Here is an 18,964-nt window from a genome sequence, read left to right on the forward strand (position 1 = left end):
TTCTTAAGAATTTAAGAGAGCAACGTCTGTAGTACATTTCATATAGCATATTCATATAACATATGAACATATATTGTATAACATATTAAATGTTCACAGTACATTTCCTATAGCATATTCACATTCACATGTGCAGAGACCTAAACACTATGTACAAAGTATATACCTGTGAAAAATTTCCCTTGAATTCAGTGAAGGATTCACATTGGATGCCTTTGCATCTTCTCAACAGGCCAAGGGTTGAGCCTCGAGGAGTGGAGGTAACAGCCTAGGATCTGTCCTTGTCATTCAGCAGTGGTTGTCTGTATAGCAAACTTGAGAGTTCACTGGCTCTGAGTGGCCCCACTCAAAAGGAGTTGCTGGTCACACCTGGCTGCAGTCTGGGAGAGTTCAAAGGGTCTCTCAGGACAGCTGTTTATAGGGTTGCAAGAGAGTGGGTTTCAGTCATAGCAATTTTTCATCCTGGCTGCAATTCCGATTGGTAACTTTCTTTGAAAGTTTGATAACAAAAATGTTGTTCCACTTGGGTCTCGATTCAGGCAAGAAAAACTAGTTTCCAAGGCTGTTCATTAAAAATGGGAGCTCATTAGACAGCATCAGTTCCGGGGAACAGACAGACACTGTTTCTGATAAGCTCAAGAGGAGCTTGGTGCAGGTGCTGTTTGTCAAGGCTGAAGCCTAACCAGCATTTCTTAGATCATAGTGTGACCCAAGAAGGAATGGAGCAGATGCACTATGACAGGAATGAAATTTTAGAACAATCTTTATAGATATAGGTGCAAGGAAAATTGACTTGGATATTTCTTATTGCTAATGAACACTAATGAGAAACAGCTTTTCTCATAAGGCAGAAACCCCAGTTCTGATGAAGAAGGTAGAATATGTATTTCTGATTCTTGCATCATTTTCTTATTCAAGTGCCATAGGATGTCAACTGCTGAACAGCTGATTGGCAGCCTGAAAGTCTGAGGCACAGAGGGAGCTGGCTTGTAGTCAGCCTGTTTGGAACACTGCTGCAGGTAGAAAGCTTTCCTGACACAAATGGAAGGAAGTGAGGGCATGGGTCCTTTATGTTTTTCTGTCTCATCTGAATGGATGTGTAGCTTTGGCGCTTCATTGCTGGCAAGGCAGAGGCTGTTGGAATTGTGAACAGTGTTCTCCCAATAGCAAACAGAGGGTCAGGTCAGAGAAAAGTCTCTTGGCATTTAGCTGATGGTGTACACTCTGAAAATATAAGTCTTACCTGTCATTCCAGTAGTGCATTTCAAGAGCTGATGCAGGCTCCTGGTGTTGTACTGATCTTGAGCACACACGAGATTCCCTTTTTATCCTAAGGGCAGGCTCATTCTCATTAGCCACATGTTATGTACATGTATGTACCTTAAGAGGAAGGAAAAAAAATGCATATATATGTGTGTGTGTGTATATATATGTATATATGTGTATATATATATATATATAAGTTTTTGTCTTCCTCCCAAGATTTAAAAATCTCATTTGAAACTTGTGTTTGATTCTTCCCCTGGTCTTGGGCTATAGATGCTGCATGAATTTGTTTTCTGCTCTAAGTATATTTAGATGTGTAGACATTTATGTGTGTTCCTACATCACATTCTTATTAATGAGCACACCATAATTGTCAGTTTTATTGCCTTTTGTTTCTGTGGATGTTTTTGAAAGATATTTTAAAGTCTTTGTTGGAGTTTGCATGTGCTTCAAAAATTAAATTTAGTCTGTGATTTTATTACCCTTTTTATTTAATTTATCTAAACTGTTGCTTTCAAGCTGTGAACCAGCTGTTGACTTTGAAAAAAAACATAGTTCAAGTTGAAAGGAGCATTTTAAAGCTTAATATAATGGCTGTAAGTAATCACTACAGCAATGATATTCTCTGGTGTTGTGCATCACTGTAACAATATTGGAGGCTGTAAGAAAACGCAGGAAAGAAACCCATCGAGCTCAGATGTTTCAGTTTTTTCTGCAAGGCCTGGCAATACTCTGTTCTGTGTAGCTTGGTGTCCCTGCTTGAATTGTGGCAGAAATCAGAAGCTGCACTCTGTTGCGGCTCCACGTTTGCCCAGCAGAAATCAGGGGCTCTTGGCCTCTACTCTCCTTGGACTGGAGACAGGTTTTGCTTTTTCACATGTGAGTGCATGGTAGATATGCTGCTCTGCTGCCTCCTCCTGACTCGTTCCAAGATGCTGTGTGGAATTTTGGGGTTAATTTTTCTTGAGCATCTGTGTACCCATCTTGCCTGATGCCTGTGATAGCAAAGCTCCTCACAAAGCATATAGAGAATCTGGCCAGGATGGAAGGTCTTAGTGTCCTGTAAGGTCAGGCCATGCTCCCCTTGTGCTCTGGAAAGAGCAGTGACTAGCCATGGAAAGGATAATTAATAGAAATGGGTGTATTTTCATGCACATTCTGAGAAGGAACATCCTCCATTTATTTGTGAGCAACTCATCAGTTCGGGCAGGCTGGAACTCTTGGGGAAGAGAATTTTCTGGGTCACCACAATGAGGATAAGGGAAGCAGTATGCATGCCTTCATGTTGTAATAGTCCATGAAAATGCTGTACAGCTCCTCTGCCCTGGAGATTCTCTCCATAATGATTTTCAAATGTAATATGCATCACTGTGGAAATGGACTATATTTCCCAACAAGTCACCCATCCATGCTTTACACACAGCTTGTGTTTGAGATCCATGGACAACACTACTGCTCCAAAAATGTATTGCAGGGCTTAGACTGTCCCTGCTTTTCACAGAATCCCAGAATGGCTGGGCTTGGAAGGGGCCTCTGCAGATCATCTAGTCCAACCCTCTGCTTAAAGCAGGTCCACCTAGAGCATGTATTTTTGCCAGTGTGTGTTGCAGAGCAGGTTCAAGTCACCTGCCAAGGTATCCTTTAACAGTTTTTGAAATAACAGTGCAACTGGGAAAGACCCAGTAGGAAGCTTAGATTCGGCAATATACTAAACCTTTCCCAAATTTAACTTGTAGCAAGATCCTTCAGAATACGTGTCTAATGGCAGCAAGATCTGAACTGATGCAGTATAGTGACAATAACAGGAAGGGCAAGCCTGCAGGGAGATGGGGGCATTGTGAGTTTGGGATGAATGGGAGACCAGGCTTACTATTGAGGCATAATTACAGATGTTTGGTTGCCGTGGCTTTTAAGAAAGAATGGAATATGCTTTTGGAAGTGGGTTTTGCGATGGCACTTGTAGTAGAGGGTAGTTGTGGTGATATGTATGAGGTGATCCTCTGCTAAGTGGTAGCTGTGCCTTGGCATGGCAACAATGAGCTGGACCGTACATTACCATAAAATGAAAAAATGAGATTCTCACAAGAACGAAGGCACAGCTGTCTGTGTATGCAGTATGCATTTGTGGGACATCTCCAGCAAAAGGAGTTTCAGCGTAGTTTCCCATTTCTCCACCTGTGTGTATGCAGAGCAAAGCAAAAGCTACAGATCCAAGAGTGCTTCAGAGATCAGGCATGTCCCTTCTGTACATATGTGACAGAAGCTGGGCTGGTGACCACAAAGGTCACAAAGGGACAGAGACAGGATCCTCACTGGGCCAAAGCCAACATGACGTGAATTACACTATATCTTGTATGTGTGTATGTATGTATAATTTAGACACTCAAGTAACTGCCAGGATGGAGAAAGACATGGATCAGTGTGTTCAGGAAAGTTAAAAGCTTAGCCAGCGTAGCAAGGTATTTCTTAATGTAGCAGAATGAAATTCCTTTGGGTGCAGTGAACAAGACACATAAAGTGTAATGCCCTGTGAAATCACAAAGAGCCACTTTCAACAGACAGAAAAGCATCTTCAATGCAAAACTAAAAATTGATAGACTCTGCCTTTGATAATCCAAGTACCAGCTTACACTTTAACAGTATCAATTACTGGCTGTGAAGTGTATTTTGGTTGTTAAATGCACTTGCTAGTTTGTCACTATATAGAATTTAAAATGATGAATCCTATGTTCTGCTGTTTTCTTCACTCTGAGAAACTGAACAAACTCTGTGACAAATGGCTCCCAAGTCACACATGCAGTTTCACTCTCCTGTCTGCTGCACCAGTGTGGCTGTTCTCAATGTGTAACTGAACCCCTGGGCTTGAAGCTGGTTTTAGGAGTCCCTGTGGCAGGCATGTGATGAGGAATAAGCGGACACATATGAAGAGCCCATTGCCAATCACAGTGCTGTAGGCTGGCGCCCTGGAACCAGGGAGCTTTCCTGTGCCCTCAGAGGAGCAACATCATCATGTAAGTGGAATGTAGGTGCTCACCTTTCCTCTCCACTTCTGACCTTCTTGCTATCTCCACAGAGGAGTGGGACAGCTCTCTTGTGCTCTGAGTGACTGAGCTGATGTAATCCAGTTTAGAGAACTAGAAAGTGATGAGCAGAAGGAAGAATAATCCAATTTTGTGTACAGTCAAAAGTACAGAGATGATTGAAAAGTAATCAGTGAGACCTGGGATTGGAATAAACACTTATATGGAAAAGCTAGCATAGCACTGAATCATAAGAGTAAATAATATGTTAGGAGCTCTTAGAGAAGCAACAAAACACGTAACAGGATTACGTCCTTACCTAAATTCCCAGTGTTGTGCACCTTGAATGCTCTATGCAGTGCTGTCCCCCCATTTCAGAAAGCAAAGAATTTAACTAGCAAATGTTACCAAGACAGACAAAGATGATAAAAGATCTGGAATGACTTCTTTATGAGGAGAGCTTTGCCTTGGAAAAGAGAAAATTAAATGGAATATATGTGTATAAAATCATGAAGCATAGGAAGGATGAGGAAGGAATGATTGTTCACTGCCTCTGTTGATGAAGGGGCTGGAGGTGGAGGGGAAGGACATGAAAATACATATGTCAAACTCAAAGCAAAAAAAAAGGGAGGTGCTTCTTCACATTATGCATACTGGAGCTGTGGAACTCCTTGTGTCAGGATGGTGTAGGTGCTAAAAGTTTCAAAAAGTTAAAGCAAAAATTGTGGAATTGAAATCCATCTGTGAGTACTAAATGCCAAAGACCCACCACATTCGGTCTTAGGAGTTTTTCAAACTGTACATGCATCACTGGAGATTGGGAACATGTGGCTACATGCTTTTCTGTTTCTTACCTTCTTCTCTAGACATTCTTCTGTTTGTTGCCAGAAGCAGGACATTAAGCTGAATGGACTTTAGATTTGAAGCCATGTGGCTACTCTTACACATTTATGTTATTCTCAACTTGAGACATTTCAAGCAAGATGCTACATATGATGCAGATTTGCACTTACGGCGAGTATTTTTTACTGTCGCTTTATTTACCTCTAAAATTTTCCTCTGGCTCATCAGAGATAACTGCAGCCCTAGGCTGTGGTGTGTTTAATTCTTGCAGTGAAAGTTGTATTGCCGGCAGTGGAAGTCAGGTCTAAAGTTGGGAGACAAGTGCTGTTGTGCAGGGATGTCACAGATAGGCAGGCAGGGCCCTGATCCAGTGATGTTTTGGTGATTGATTGGAGTGAAGGAAGAAAGAGAAAGAACAGGTTCAGTCAGCATCTAGGATCCATTCAGAGTTCTCTGTGAGATGGTCAGTTGACGCCCTGGGAATATTTATGGAGATGCCTGTGCAGTGGATTGTGATCTAGGACCATACACTTAAATGCCTGTGGAAGGGGCTGGCAGCCTGCTAGCCTGGAGAAACTCAGACAGTCAGGCGGTTCTGAGTAGGTAGAAATTTGTATTGGGTTAAGCAGGCACCTACTGCAGTCTCCACCATTCCTACTGCTTACACACTTGCTTGTTCACTGTGTAGCACCAAAGTCCTGTGGGTGAGTTCAGGGCTTCCTGTCACTGCATGGCTGTGTTACTGTCAGGATGGAGCCAACTCCCCAGATTTTCCTCTGCAAGAATCTTTCCATTTACATGCCACAGAAATAACTCCTTTGAATTTAATTAAAATCACAGTTTACATGGTAAAACCCCTTGGAATATTTTTATGGGTAAATAATGTGTATCCCCTGCTGGAGTGGGAGTTCTGCTGGTTCCGACATTTGATTATCACGTAATCTACTTCCTGCTGAATGATCAGTGTGAGACCAGAGGAAACTAACAGTAGTGGGAATAATTAGCAGCTGCCTGGTGTTTGGAGCATGGATATACCTTCTTAATGCTCATTCTGTTACTGTTAAGGAGAATGCAGGTTTGCTTGGTGCTGCCAGGCAAGTGCCATAGAATTTCCAGTTGGCATTGTGGTGCTGTGCAGAGGGGCCCGGCTAGTTCTTACTCAGAAGGAACTTTATTCCAGAGAAGTTCTATGCAAGCAAGGCTGCTCAGCCCCTGGTAACTGCCTGAGTCCAGCCCCTTTCGTTGCTGCATATCTGCTGAGAGCTGCATGGGAGGGTGCCTGGGAATGCTGGGTGACAAGACTTTGTTCAGTCTCTTCTCCTATCAGGCAAACTCTGTGCAGGTACAGGCAGGCAGAAATATATCGCTTGTCACTGTGTGAGGAGTGTCATTGTCACCCAGTGTCTCTGACAGAAGGTGAAGAGGCTTGCCCAGGGCTGCACAGTGTGTCTGCAGCAGAGCAGTCAGGCAGAGTCAGGGCTGCAAGTCTGCTGTTGGGACCAGCCGTGGACCAGCCCTACACTCTGCTGCATCCAGGCTGGCCCTTCTGCTGAACAGTGGTCCAGGAGCCATCCTGCTAGCACAGGCCTGGCTGATGGCCTCTGGAGAGGTGATACAGCAGCCTGGCTAGCAGCCACATGTATGATCACAACATACATAAGGAGAGCTACTCTGAAGTAAGTGGTGTCTGGCTAGGAAATACTTGCTCAGGACCCTGTGCTTGCTCTAGTTCCTGCACTGTGAATATCCTAAGCACCGCTATATTTTTCTTGGTTTATTTTTCCTTTTCCTCCCTTGGCTTTTCTACGTTTGCTTTATTTGGTGTTGGATTCTCTGTTGCAATTACTGCTTTAATCTGTAACGTTGCCACCTGCCTGCCTGCCTGCCCCAGCTTCTGGCCACCTTTCAGACCAGTGTCGGTAACAAGTCAAGGTGCCTCTCAATTGCAAGATTCCTGCAGAAATAACTCCCTAAATAAATAGCAGGCAAACTGGATATTGAAAAAGAGCTTTAAATAACCTCTGAATTCCTAGGGAACTACATCTTACATCTATGTTAGGGACAAATGGGTTCAACATAAGTAATGATCCTCTGAAATGAAAAATAAGGAAATATTGTTCATTAGCCTCTGTGGGCTGGAATGAGAATAGACTTTGATGATAAATAAAAGCAAAATGCAAAGATGCCCCTGGTTGGCAGATGAGAGCAAAATAATTAAACATCATTTGATTATAAAATCCTGATCTCTAAAATGCACCACAGCTTGCCTCCAGACAGCTGCTTTGGATATGATTGCTCTAGCTTTTTCCTCTTGTGCCATGGGAAGAAGCTAAAAGCCCTTTACTGTGACACCATTTCTGGCAGTGCTTTGTGGCACATGCTAGACTATGGCCTTCCCAGATGGAGCTGCACCTTTCAAACACAGCCTTTTGCTGAATTCTAGCTCTTTAATGAAACATAATTAGCTGGAATTCTCTCAATGATTTTCTGGTTTTCCCCATATTGATATAATGCTAAAATCGTCCTTGTTCCCACTTCAGGTGATTCATTGATGTTTTCATTTTGATTGCTATCTCCCTGTTGTTTGATACTCACCCATTTTCCCCTTCAGGAGCCCCTTTTGGTTCTGGGAAACATACTCCTGTCACTGGGTGGACCAGCTTCATAGGCTCTGGATGTTTTGCTTTCGGAGCTATAAAGTTCTCTGTCACAATAGGACAGTGCCAGTGTTTTGAGTCTGTGACTGTGATTGAGCAGCGGAGCTCACTGTGTGGTGTGGATGTGATGGCCATGTGCTATCGAGGAATCCCAATTTGTGTACTGTCCACTGCATCCAGATGTGAAGCAGGGAGTATGGGTTTTGCTGCCTTTCATCTCCATCCACTTTTTGCTCCACCAGGTGCAAGCAGTGGATATTGCTACTGCTACTAACAGCAGCACCTGCTCTTTTGTCTCCCTTTGCATTTCCTGAGTGCATGTTTGTCCCGAAGAAAGGCTTATTCTCGCTCCTTGAGCCTCAGCTGAAGACAAACGTGTTTAGTGCTGTAGAAAAGACCCTTCCTTTTGAGAAGCTCTTTAGCTTTGCTAAAATGAAATTCTTGATGCGTGTTTATGTAAAGCAGCCTGTCATTCCCTGTGCAGGCTATGCTCAGCTCCTGAGGAGGGCAGCATGGGTTAGCTGATGCTCCTCACCCGGAGATCTGCTTTACATTCCAGCCATGTTTAAGGCAGAGCTAGTGAAACGTAAAACAGCATTGAAGAAATTGGTAGTAAAACTCTTGGCTCTGTGATGAGATGCCTGGGCTGAGCAGAGTGATCCCCACTCGTGTTCCTACAGGAGAATTTGTCTCTCGACAGCAGTTCTGCTGCCTGTTGCAGACTGATACCAGTGCCTGGTACTGGGGGATCTGCCCACAGGCTGGTCCCACACCACTGCCCAGGGGAGAGCGCAAACACAGAAGAGCAGGTGTATGAAAACCCAGCGCCTCCCTACCTTTAAAAGAATGACCCTGCATGTGATGGACTTGGTGACTCCAGCATTGTGGACAGGTTGTTACTACCTGTTGAGCACTGATGCTGAAGTCGGCTCTGTGGAATGTGCACAAAATAACAAAACAAAAATACAGATCCCCTACACCAAGGAACTTGCAAGGTGGTGGGGTATGAAGTATGTTTTTCACTGAGAGGAAGACACTGAGAGACCTAAGGAAGGGATTCCTTAGGTTCGAAGCCTGGCACTTCAGTGCCTGACTGTCTTACAGATGGTGAATGAACAGCTTTTTCCTTGAAGCAGAAACCAAGATGGTCTTATACATACAAGAAGCCTGGAAAATCACGTGGAAATACTTGTGACATACACATTAATACTAGATGAACTAATAAGAATTTATGTTAGGAGGAATAATGCCACTGGATATCAGAATGATTAGACTATTATAGTAATGAGCTTTCCAGAGAGGATGATGACAGGTGATTTATATACTGTACAGGTATTTCTTCTGTGTATGCAGATCATAAGCAACTCTGGCACTTTGTTGCAAGAATTTGGGACTTCTCCTTATTGCTGAAGTTGTCTGCTCTTCTAAGTCATTGGCTAAAAGGTCCCGGACAGGAAGGGAGGGAGGGCTGAGCAGATAAAAAAGGTGCTGGTGTCTCATTCTTTACCTGCTTGGGGAGAGCTGTTGTGATCCAGCCCTGAGGTGTTTTCAGGCCTCTCTGAGAAAAAGGAGGACAAGTCTGTTTGAAGGCATGATGCAGGGACAGTTTTACAAGCACCATTCAAACACAGTAAGGTGATGAAGGTCTGACTGCTGTTCTGTCACACACTCTACCTTTCTGCTCTGTAGGAATCAGCTGCTGTTTTCTGCTCTGGTATTCAGAAGAAATATATCTGGTAGGATATAAATCTCTGTTGCTACCAACAGTTTCATGCAGTGTGTATGTGTACAGTCTTTGGCTACAGCAAGCTGTGGTCTAACAGTGCTAGTAGTCACTGCATGTGTAATAGTGATTGCACAACAAAATGAGAAACCTCAGATAGTAAGAAAAGGTAGTTGCTATTTTCCATGCATGGCATTTCATGCTTCTTCATTTTGTCTGTGACTTTGCTGTGCGCTGGCTGTAGTTGTTGCTGTCTAGGATGCACACTCAATTCTCCACAGATTTTTCACCATCTTTGTAGGCTGGCAGGAGATAAGGAGTTATGGTGAACTTGTGCAGAGCCTGTTCTGCCAATGTATTGTCAAATTGTTCTGAAGAAGTTTCTTTTTCTTTGGAACAGAAATCAAAGGCAGAGAAGCTACCTAGTAACTTGTTGAGGATGATGAAATGATGCATCATATGAAGCTCTCATGGTAGATATTGAGCTCATTCACTGATTTGTTGACAGAGTGACAAGGGCAGCAACACCTTAAATTTTTTTCCTCCTCTTTTTGAGTTGAGTGATACATGGATCCTTTCCAGAGACCCATTTCAGACTTCAGAAGCTGTGCGGGTACCTACATGCCCGGGGATGAACTGACTGTAACCCCCATTCCTCATGTACCGGCAGTGCTGAGGGGAGCAGGTAGAGAATTGGGAATAAAGTTAAGCCCATGAAGGAGGGAGAGGTGGTATGAAGGTATTTTTAGGATTTTTTTTTTCTTCTCATTATTCTGCTCTGATTTTGATTGGTAAGAAATTCAGTTAATTTCTTCAAGTCCAGTATTTTTTGCCTGTGACATTAATGGGTGAGTTACCTCTCCTTGCCCACATATCAAGTTGTGAGCCTTTTGTTTTAATTTCTGTCCCCTGTCTACTTGTGGAAGAGAGTGATCAAATGGCTTTGGTGGGCACCTGGCCTCCACATACACAACCATTTAGATACATGAACATATTTTTATGGAAAATGCACCCCTGTGTGCTTCTGTTTTATTTTAAACAGCCCGAATCATGAACGGTAGCTGGAAATCTACATGAAAGTAAGACTGCTCTGTGCTATGTTGTCACGTGAATTCTAAAATATCCCAGAGGTTCTTTTGCAGATTTGCTCAGGTGACTGTGTCATCCTTACATGCAGCTCTGAGGGTTCTTGGCGAGGTCCAGAATGAAGGTAATGCAGGACAGGCTTGATTACTGATCACCTGTGTTCTGAACTTGCTCTATTTAATGCTTAAGTCATGTAATTTTAAAACTGTGACAAGACTTTGCAGCTGTCTCACTCACTGATAGGCAAATGTCAGTGTCGGAAGTGGTCTGGCAGCCAAGGAGGGCTTCTGTGAGGTAGTTGTTCCCAGCAGAAGGACTGTGACCTCAGGTTGTTCTGGAGAGATGCTGCTTGGGCTTGACAGGCTTGGGGGTTGATATTGCCCTTTCAGAGAGATTCTGCATTTGCTTAAACTCCTTCCTAGTGCTTTCTGATCTGTACTGCTATATTGCAGAATGAAGTGCCTGACTTAGTTCTAGATTAACTTGGTCTCTAGATTAATTTGGTCTCTCCTTCTCAATGCGGCTTTACAAAGGATGTCTGTTGAGGAAATCAAATGAAGTGCCCTGACGGGTGATAATGACATCTGGGAGCTCTGTGTCATCTTGCTGAAACATCTTAGGTGTCTTGTCACCAGCTAAAGATCAAGATGCTGCATTCAGCTCATTTGTTTCAGAAATTAAATAGAAATACATGAGCTCTGCCAAGGCATTTTTGTGGTGCCAGAATAGCTCCAGAGTGAGCCACCCCACAGACAAGAGTGGAGCTACTATGATTTACACCAGCTGTGAATCTGCTGCCCTGCACTCACTTTATTTTTTTTTTCTTGTGCTCTGCATAGTGGTAAGAGGAGCAGTTTGAGCTTTTGCTAGGGAGTAAGTCAAACTTGCTAATTTTTTTCAATGTTGGATGAAGGAAGTAGCACTGCTACCTACAAGATGGAACTGGAAAGTTCAATGATTTTGCTACCAGAACCCCATTAACTGGAAAGGTGATAAAGTGATCTGTAAAGCAAGCTCTTGTCATGTCTGTCTTCTCTGCTTTCTGTTTGCCCATGCTTTCAGACATGGACATTAGACAGTGTTCATCCAGCAATCAGTAACATTTGTATCTCCCTGGTTTATGCCCTGGGATGAGATGACAGTACAGCACAGCTGGACCACCTGTGACAGGGACAATCTTTCTAGTTTGTTAGATTACAGAAAAGGAAAGGAAGGGCATGTAAAGTGATTATCTTAAAAGCACCTGAGAAGGGGGTGATGGATACTGGGAGCACTGGGGTGCCCGCTTAGGTCTCCAGGACCTGTGCAGAGCTCTGCCTTTGGAAGCAAACTAAGGAATTTCTGCCTGCCAGAAAGAGGTTTCCCTTGGTCAGGACCTCGGTAGAGTTCTGGTTTCACTTCTCTGCATGGATTCACATTTTTTTCCAGATAGTCAACTACATCCAATGTCTTTGGGAGCAATTTTGGCAGCATGTTTGCATAGCAGGGGACAGTTCCTGAATTGCCAGCAGCTGTCCAGGTGCTTAGGGACCCAGGGAGGAGGGGCTCTGCAGCCGTCAGAACAGGTCATGTGAGCAGGGCAACCATATGCAGTTCTGAGGAGACAGAGGCAGTAAAGGCTATGGCTCTGGTCATAATGGTGGAGTAAGGCTGGGAGACACAATGAGACATCCAGGCAGTGGACGTGTCCCTGGGAATAGGCTGAGCTTAGCAGTTTCAGACTTTCACCTTTCAGAATCAAACTAATCTTGTCCTATATGCTCCAGGCAGACTATTTCCAGTGCATTCAGACCCATGTGACTTTTTAGGCTAAAGACCTTAGTCTATTTTCTGTAGTTATTTTCTAGTAATTTTTTCCACAGTTGCAGCATTATACTAAGGTGATTAAAGGAAATACTGATTTCATTCTGATACAGAAGCTTTGAAATTTTATTAACCATTAACATTCATGTGCAATCAAAACGTAACATTTTTCCTATTAGTCAGATGTTCAGAGTTGTTAATTTGACTTTCCAGAAACAGTTGCCATAAATGGACTGTTAACTAAATACATTAATGAAGTTTGTTTCAGTGTAATTAGAGACCTGTAAAGTACATTTTAGCAAGCTGAAAGTGTTAACATAGGCCCACATATTTGCAGCCCTCATTGAAAACATTCATGACAATGTACCAACTAACAATCTGTTCAGACCCAGATTTCATAAAAAGGCAGGAGAGAGCTCTGAGGCACTTCCAGGTGTTTTGCTTAGTCAGGCCTGGAAACTGTGGTTTGAATGAATATTGGTCTCAAGAATGCCAGTGACGCAAGGCACAGATAAAATTATTCAGAGGCCTAAGTGCAGGAGTTGCCGGAAATATGCCGTATGGCTGAGTTCAGGGTCAAACTTCAAGAAGAGTTTGTCAGAATATGGCATCTGGAGACCCCAGACCCCAGTGAGACCCCAGTGCTCAGTTTCCCAGAGCCCTTCTCAGTGCAGATGCCAGCACACTCATTGCATCACCCTTCTGGTCTCAGAGCCCTTGCATTCACAGTCAGTTACTCAATGGAGGCTGTGGAATGTCATCTTAACACTCTTTCAGATGTTCACCAACAGGGAATTTCCAGTCTTGGTGTGGACTGGTTGCCTTTCTTTTCTGTTAGCTGTAGACTTACAATGAGATGTTAATATTTTAAATATGGTGCAATAACATCAATAGTAATAATTACTGCATGCATCAAAGCTTTGGAGATTAGCCACGGATCATGCACCTAAATGGCAAATGATTATAATAGCTCTGTACATGAAACATCAAAGTCTGAGGAAATGTTGCTCTGTTATAAAAAATACATCAGAATGATCATTGCACTCCAAGCAAAGTGCAGAACTGTAAACGTGCATGGAACAAATGCAACACATTTCATACTCATTTGGGTTTTTCAAGTATGGGAGAAATTGATTCCACAGCTCCAATTACCAGTTCACATCAAGAGAAGACTCTATTGAAAGTATGAGATTTTGCACAATATTAGGCTTAAGTTGACTCCTCCTTTTGAAAATGTATTTGTAATTAGGGCCTAGAAGAGCAAGAAGCAATATTTGGGGTTTTAATTTTTTATATGCTCCCTGGAAGAGAGAGAAGTGGCTGAGATTGCATAAAATTCTTAAAACCATGATGTTTCAAGTATCCTTTGCTGAATCAAAATGGCTCTCTTGTAGATTAAAGGAACTGCACTGTATTTTTTTTGTTAGGAGAAAAGTATTCCAAGCAGACAGAAGCATGGGCTTTCTCTGCTGAGCCCAGGGACAGCTGCTGGAATAAAAAAATGCAGAACAGTCACTAGAACAACAGAACCTCTGAACTCAGCAACTGAAATTCCCAATTACAGACGTGCTGCTGTTTCTCCTGCCTCATCACAGCTGTTTTGCTTGATCACTCCCCCAGCCCCAGTGGGATGAACAGTGTGAGGATGCAGTGCCACGTGTGCTCCCACAGCCAAATCAAAGGCCCAGCCAAGCCTGTGCCTCAGCCATGAGTCTGGAGGAAATCAGAAACCCTTATTAAAGTTTCAGAAAAACCTGACTGGTATGAGGGCAGCATTCAAAATTATATTTGGGGGAAAACAAATATTGTTTTAACTCTATTAATAATTGATGCGTTGCCAGCAGAGATCCTCCTAGCATTAAGGGAATTGAAAATTAAAGGCACAAAGACACTACTTTAAGAAAACATGTTGATAAATAATTAATACGGCATAGACCTACTGGAATCTGAAGAGTGTAGGTTTTAGCTTGTCTTGTCAAACCTATGCTTTCTAATATCACAGTTTCTCCCAGAATGAGAGCATGGTCATTTTTGGTTTATATTGACAAAAGCTTGAGTTGTTTTTCTGCTCAGCTGGAATAATTCACTGGTTTCTGTCAGTAGCTAGTGCCAAGCCCCTGGGATCTTAAGCAGAACATATCCAGAGATCTTAGCTTTCTTAAATCAAGATGGACAAAAGATTGCTGATTATTTAGAAAACAGAAGAGACTATGCCTTTTTCAGGGAAGCTACTGTTTGTCAGGGTCAGACTGGATCAGAATAAGAAACACTGGTGGAAGAAGAAACTCTGGAAATACCTGTTTAGCAATATAATTTATAAATAACTGGGCGAGGTGCTTTGGGACATGTAATCCCCAGGAACAGTTACTGCTTTAGTTTGTGTACCTCTCAAAAGATACATTTTCAGTGGTGAGGCAAATCTTGGGGACTACTCTGAAAAATCTATGGCTGGCACTTCCCCTGAGCATTCTACCTGATGGGGATCTTAAGGACAAGAAGTAGTGCAGCTCAGCATTTCACAGAATACAAGCTCATCATTATGACCAAAGAGAGGATGGACACAGAATGTTCTAAGGGAAATAAATATGGAATTTCTGCATTTGTCTCCAAAGCAGCTCTAGCAGTGCTGTGAGCAGAGCCTGCCGAGCAGCAGTCGGTGACATGGCTAAAAGGTTCAGCTGGTGCACAGTTCTTGACAGGGAGAGACGCTGTCATATCAAAGCAGTATACTGACTACCGTGTTAACTAACAAAGCTGCTGTTATCTCTGAAGGTCTGTGTCTTGCTGAAGGGCCTGTAGGCTCTTTCAACTCCCAATTTATTCCAGTCCACTCCTATCTTTTAGGATTGGTATAATAAAGCAGCTAGTAAGTCAGGCATAATTTCTGGCAGGCTTTTGAATTTAGGAAGTTGTACAAGAGCATCCACAGAACTATATTTATCCTTTAATTTCTTTAAATAAAGCAAAAGTGAATGCTGCTTCTTCATTAGAAGATTTTTAATTCAGTACTTTAATGCAAAAGGTTTATTGAAATTGATGGAATTCCTAAACACCATTTATTTACTACAGCAAAGTTAATAATTAAGGAGAAGAGAGAATATCCATGAATGCTGTTGTAAAAATAATTCCTGCTGTAGTTCCAAGGAAAATCCCCTGTAAATTGGTGAGATTGAGAACATAAGGGTTACTCACTAGAAGTATAAAGGTGAAGTTTTTCCATTCTGAATAAAGTAAATGCAGTGGTGAGGCACTGGTGAGTGCAGACCATGCAGACTGCAGCCGAGTGGGTTCTGTCTCCTGTGGGTGCTCCTTTCACTGTCCCTGGTACACTGATGGCACGTATGGCACCTGCCCCACACCCAGCAGGAGCTCACCTTCCTGCTTGCTGCCACGGCTTCCAGCAGCACTCAGGTCTTTGTTGAAACTGGAGTGTAAAGCTTGTGGACTGGCAGTCCTGGGAAGGTTGGAACAGACATGCCAGAGGAGAAGCTGTGGAAAATTGCCTCTTGTCCACAGTGATTCTCCCAAAGGAGAATTCATTGGTGTCAGTACGATTATTTCCTCTGATGGTGGCTGGTGGCAATGGTCAGGGTGGGTGTGAGTGGATGGGTATGCAGGAGCTGCTCCTGGGCAGCCCCAAGAGCCCCTCATTGTGAGTGCCATGGAGGCCAGAGCTGCTATCCTGCAGGGAATCGCCCCCTGCAAGGCTGCATCTTCTCTCAGTTGGTCTTCCTGTCCCACTGCTGCCACTGCAGATGCTCCTCCTTCTTTTACATGTCCTTGCTTATGGCTCTCTGCTGCCTCTGCTGCCTCTCTGGTCCCTCTGCTGCCACAGATGCCTTCCTCTGCACTGCCCTCCTCCCACTGTCCCTGCCCTGCCCACTGCCTGCCCCGACTCCCACTATTGCTTCTGCTGTGTCTTACTCTTCTGATCTAGGGACACCATCTCCCAGTCCTGCTGCTGACTTGTGGGAATAGCATCCATGCCTACCAGACAGTCCTACTGTTAGTTAAAGATGCTGACTCTGGGGGCTCCTTCCCCATTAGGCAAAGCTGAGAATCTGCCTGATTTAACAAGGCAAGGAAACAAGCCAGTCAGAGTTATCTTGATCTGAAGCATATTCTAGAAGTGATTAGCTTCCTAAACTTACTCTGTAATTATCTGTGCTGAGTGGTTTCTGCACATCATTGCCCATTTTTCTGAGTGTTTTTATCTAAGTTGATAATGGAAAATGAATAAAGCCTTAGTTCCACTCTGATTTTGACACTTGCGCTGGAAAATATCTGAAGATGAATATTTTTGTGTTCACAATACTTAGATTAATATTTAATTTTTTGGCATCCAGCAAGCTGATTAGTTTTGCTCTAATACGACTCCACTTTGTAATTACAGGAGCCAGCTCCTCCTGGGGAGGAGGGTGTCTGGGGTAAGAGTCTTGGAGATCATCCTGACATCACTGCAACCATGATTTCACCAGGCTGATGCACTGCAAGGTTATTGTCATCTGAAATCTCTCCTGGAAAGAGGTACACAGGGGATGTACGTGCTCTGTGTCTTCGGAGGACAGAGAAGATCTGCCCTTGACTGCGTTTAAACTGAAGTGGAAACAAGGTGCAGCTATATCAAGTCTCGGGGAATGAGTGACCCTTGCCTGCTGCTGCAGGCCAGCCCTTCTTTGATGACAGCCTACTTGGTGCTGCAGGTATAGGGGACATGCCACAGCACTGCAGGAGGACGGGCAGAGCTGAGACACAGGGACTCCCCTTGCTGGGGATTCTCCGTTGAGCTTGGGGAGTGCTGCCAGCAGGTACTGGCAGTGATAAGTCGTGGAAGGACCCTCAGCACCACCAAGGAAGCCATCTGAGAGAAAGCCATACCCTGAGGTGTGGGAGGCTGGCTGACGCTTTGGCCACAGCCATTAGCAGATGCTTGCAAAAAGCCCATGGCAGACAGGTTGAGGAGTACTTGAGATCATGATCAGAGTCCTTCTGGAGCAGTGGCTGTGTTCGACCACTGCTCTGAACTAGAAGGTGGGGTTGTGCTCCAGGATTGTCTCTGAAGCCTGTTTTAAGCCTGAATACATCTGGACTCCACAGCATTCCAGGTAAAGAGCCACATGTGATCCTGGGGTCACACTCACCTTCCTCTGTCAGCCTGACAGCAAATAGTTTCCCTGGCACCTTGTGATTCCTATGCAATGAAATTGGCTAGTCAACATTTGGTGTGCGCTGGTGATCCCTCCATCTGGGAACAGTCCTGCCTTCTTGATTGCAGTTGTAGGTGAGTCATCCATCTGCATTAGGCTGGACCCTCTGGGAGTGGGCAGGGGAGTCAGCCCATGCTGACTGCCTTTGGGGACACACTTTTGGCGAATTCTCATCCTTTGTTTCTTGGACCACCCAGTGCTTTCTTCACAAATGGGACTACCACGTGTGATTCAGTCATTCAAGTGATTGAGCCTTCCCTATTTGCTCAGAGAGTAACTATGGCTCAGAATCAAATGCAGCCTTTAGAATTAACCCATCTGTACTGGCCAGTAAATCTGGATTCTCCTGACAAGCCATGCACAGTAACATATCAGTGCCATACTCATTTTGCACTGTCAGTTTTACCCAGCTCCTATGCACTCAGGAACTGCAGCACTGTCAGGGTGTTATTATTCATTTATTTTCACCCACTTGAAGTATATATTGTTGTCATAATCTGGCACTTCGCACTGGGAACAAACTCCCCATGTGGACAGGGATTGGGGCCATTTTTCAAATGCTGCTGACTCTTAATTTGTACACTATACGAAGGGAAAAATTCTTGTTAGAACTCCATTGTGAACATTACTTCACCAGAGCATAGTGGGCATTTTTCTCTGATAGCCAGGGGACAAATAGGTGCTGGTGACAGGAACACAGAGCGTAACCTCTATGGCAGTATGTGCTCAGCACTGCATGTGCAGTTCTGATTAGTGCACCCAAAGTTGATCTGGTGAGCATCATCCAAATCCACTTGTTCAGCATCTGACAGTCTGCTGGATGTTCAGCCTCCATTCCACATCACCATCCTCCAGAATTGTGCCAAAACCCAATCAGTGGGAATTTCAGGTGAGTTTTTTAGCTGCAGTACGCTCCTGCCTGAGTGAGAAAAGAGATGGCATATACTGAAGAGCTCACAGTTCAGCCACCAGCTCCCACAAGCTATCTTGTTTGCTTCCAGACTATAGCAGTAAGTGGAATGGCTGCCACTGCTGGGCCATCCTGAACTGTGATAGGTCTTTGGTCTTCCTTCACAAAAGGCAGGTAAATAAAAATTAATCTCTCAGGGGCAAACAAATCCAACCAACGTCTGCTACATCTCATGGCCTGCTTATACACAGGTCTTGACTAGAGCATTTGCTGCAACCATTTAGTGACCTGTGCATGTCCCAGATCCGTCTTATGAACTGGAAAAAGCAATTTGTCTGAAGTACTGATATTTGTTTAATCCACTGCTTTGAAAGCCCTAGATCTGAGCTCCTGGCTATGCAGAGAGAACGCAAATAAAGCTGGCTGTGATACATGTGTTTCATCTGGGT

At 43.8% G+C, this 18,964-nt stretch overlaps 1 long non-coding RNA gene across 3 annotated transcripts in view; it reads left to right on the plus strand.

Moving 5' to 3' along the window:
• Positions 1 to 18,964, plus strand: part of LOC146430524 (uncharacterized) — a 133,563-nt gene that overhangs the window by 5,664 nt on the left and 108,935 nt on the right. For 2 of the 3 annotated variants that reach the window (XR_014855026.1, XR_014855023.1), the window contains exon 2: positions 16,792 to 17,503. This is a non-coding gene — a long non-coding RNA (uncharacterized LOC146430524). Of the gene's footprint in view, positions 1 to 16,791; positions 17,680 to 18,964 lie in introns of all 3 variants that reach the window. The other variant, XR_014855025.1, reaches the window with a different exon arrangement.

The sequence above is a fragment of the Lichenostomus cassidix genome, chromosome 14 (assembly GCF_008360975.1).
Source record: "Lichenostomus cassidix isolate B80296 chromosome 14, HeHo_3.0, whole genome shotgun sequence".
NCBI lineage: Eukaryota > Metazoa > Chordata > Aves > Passeriformes > Meliphagidae > Lichenostomus > Lichenostomus cassidix.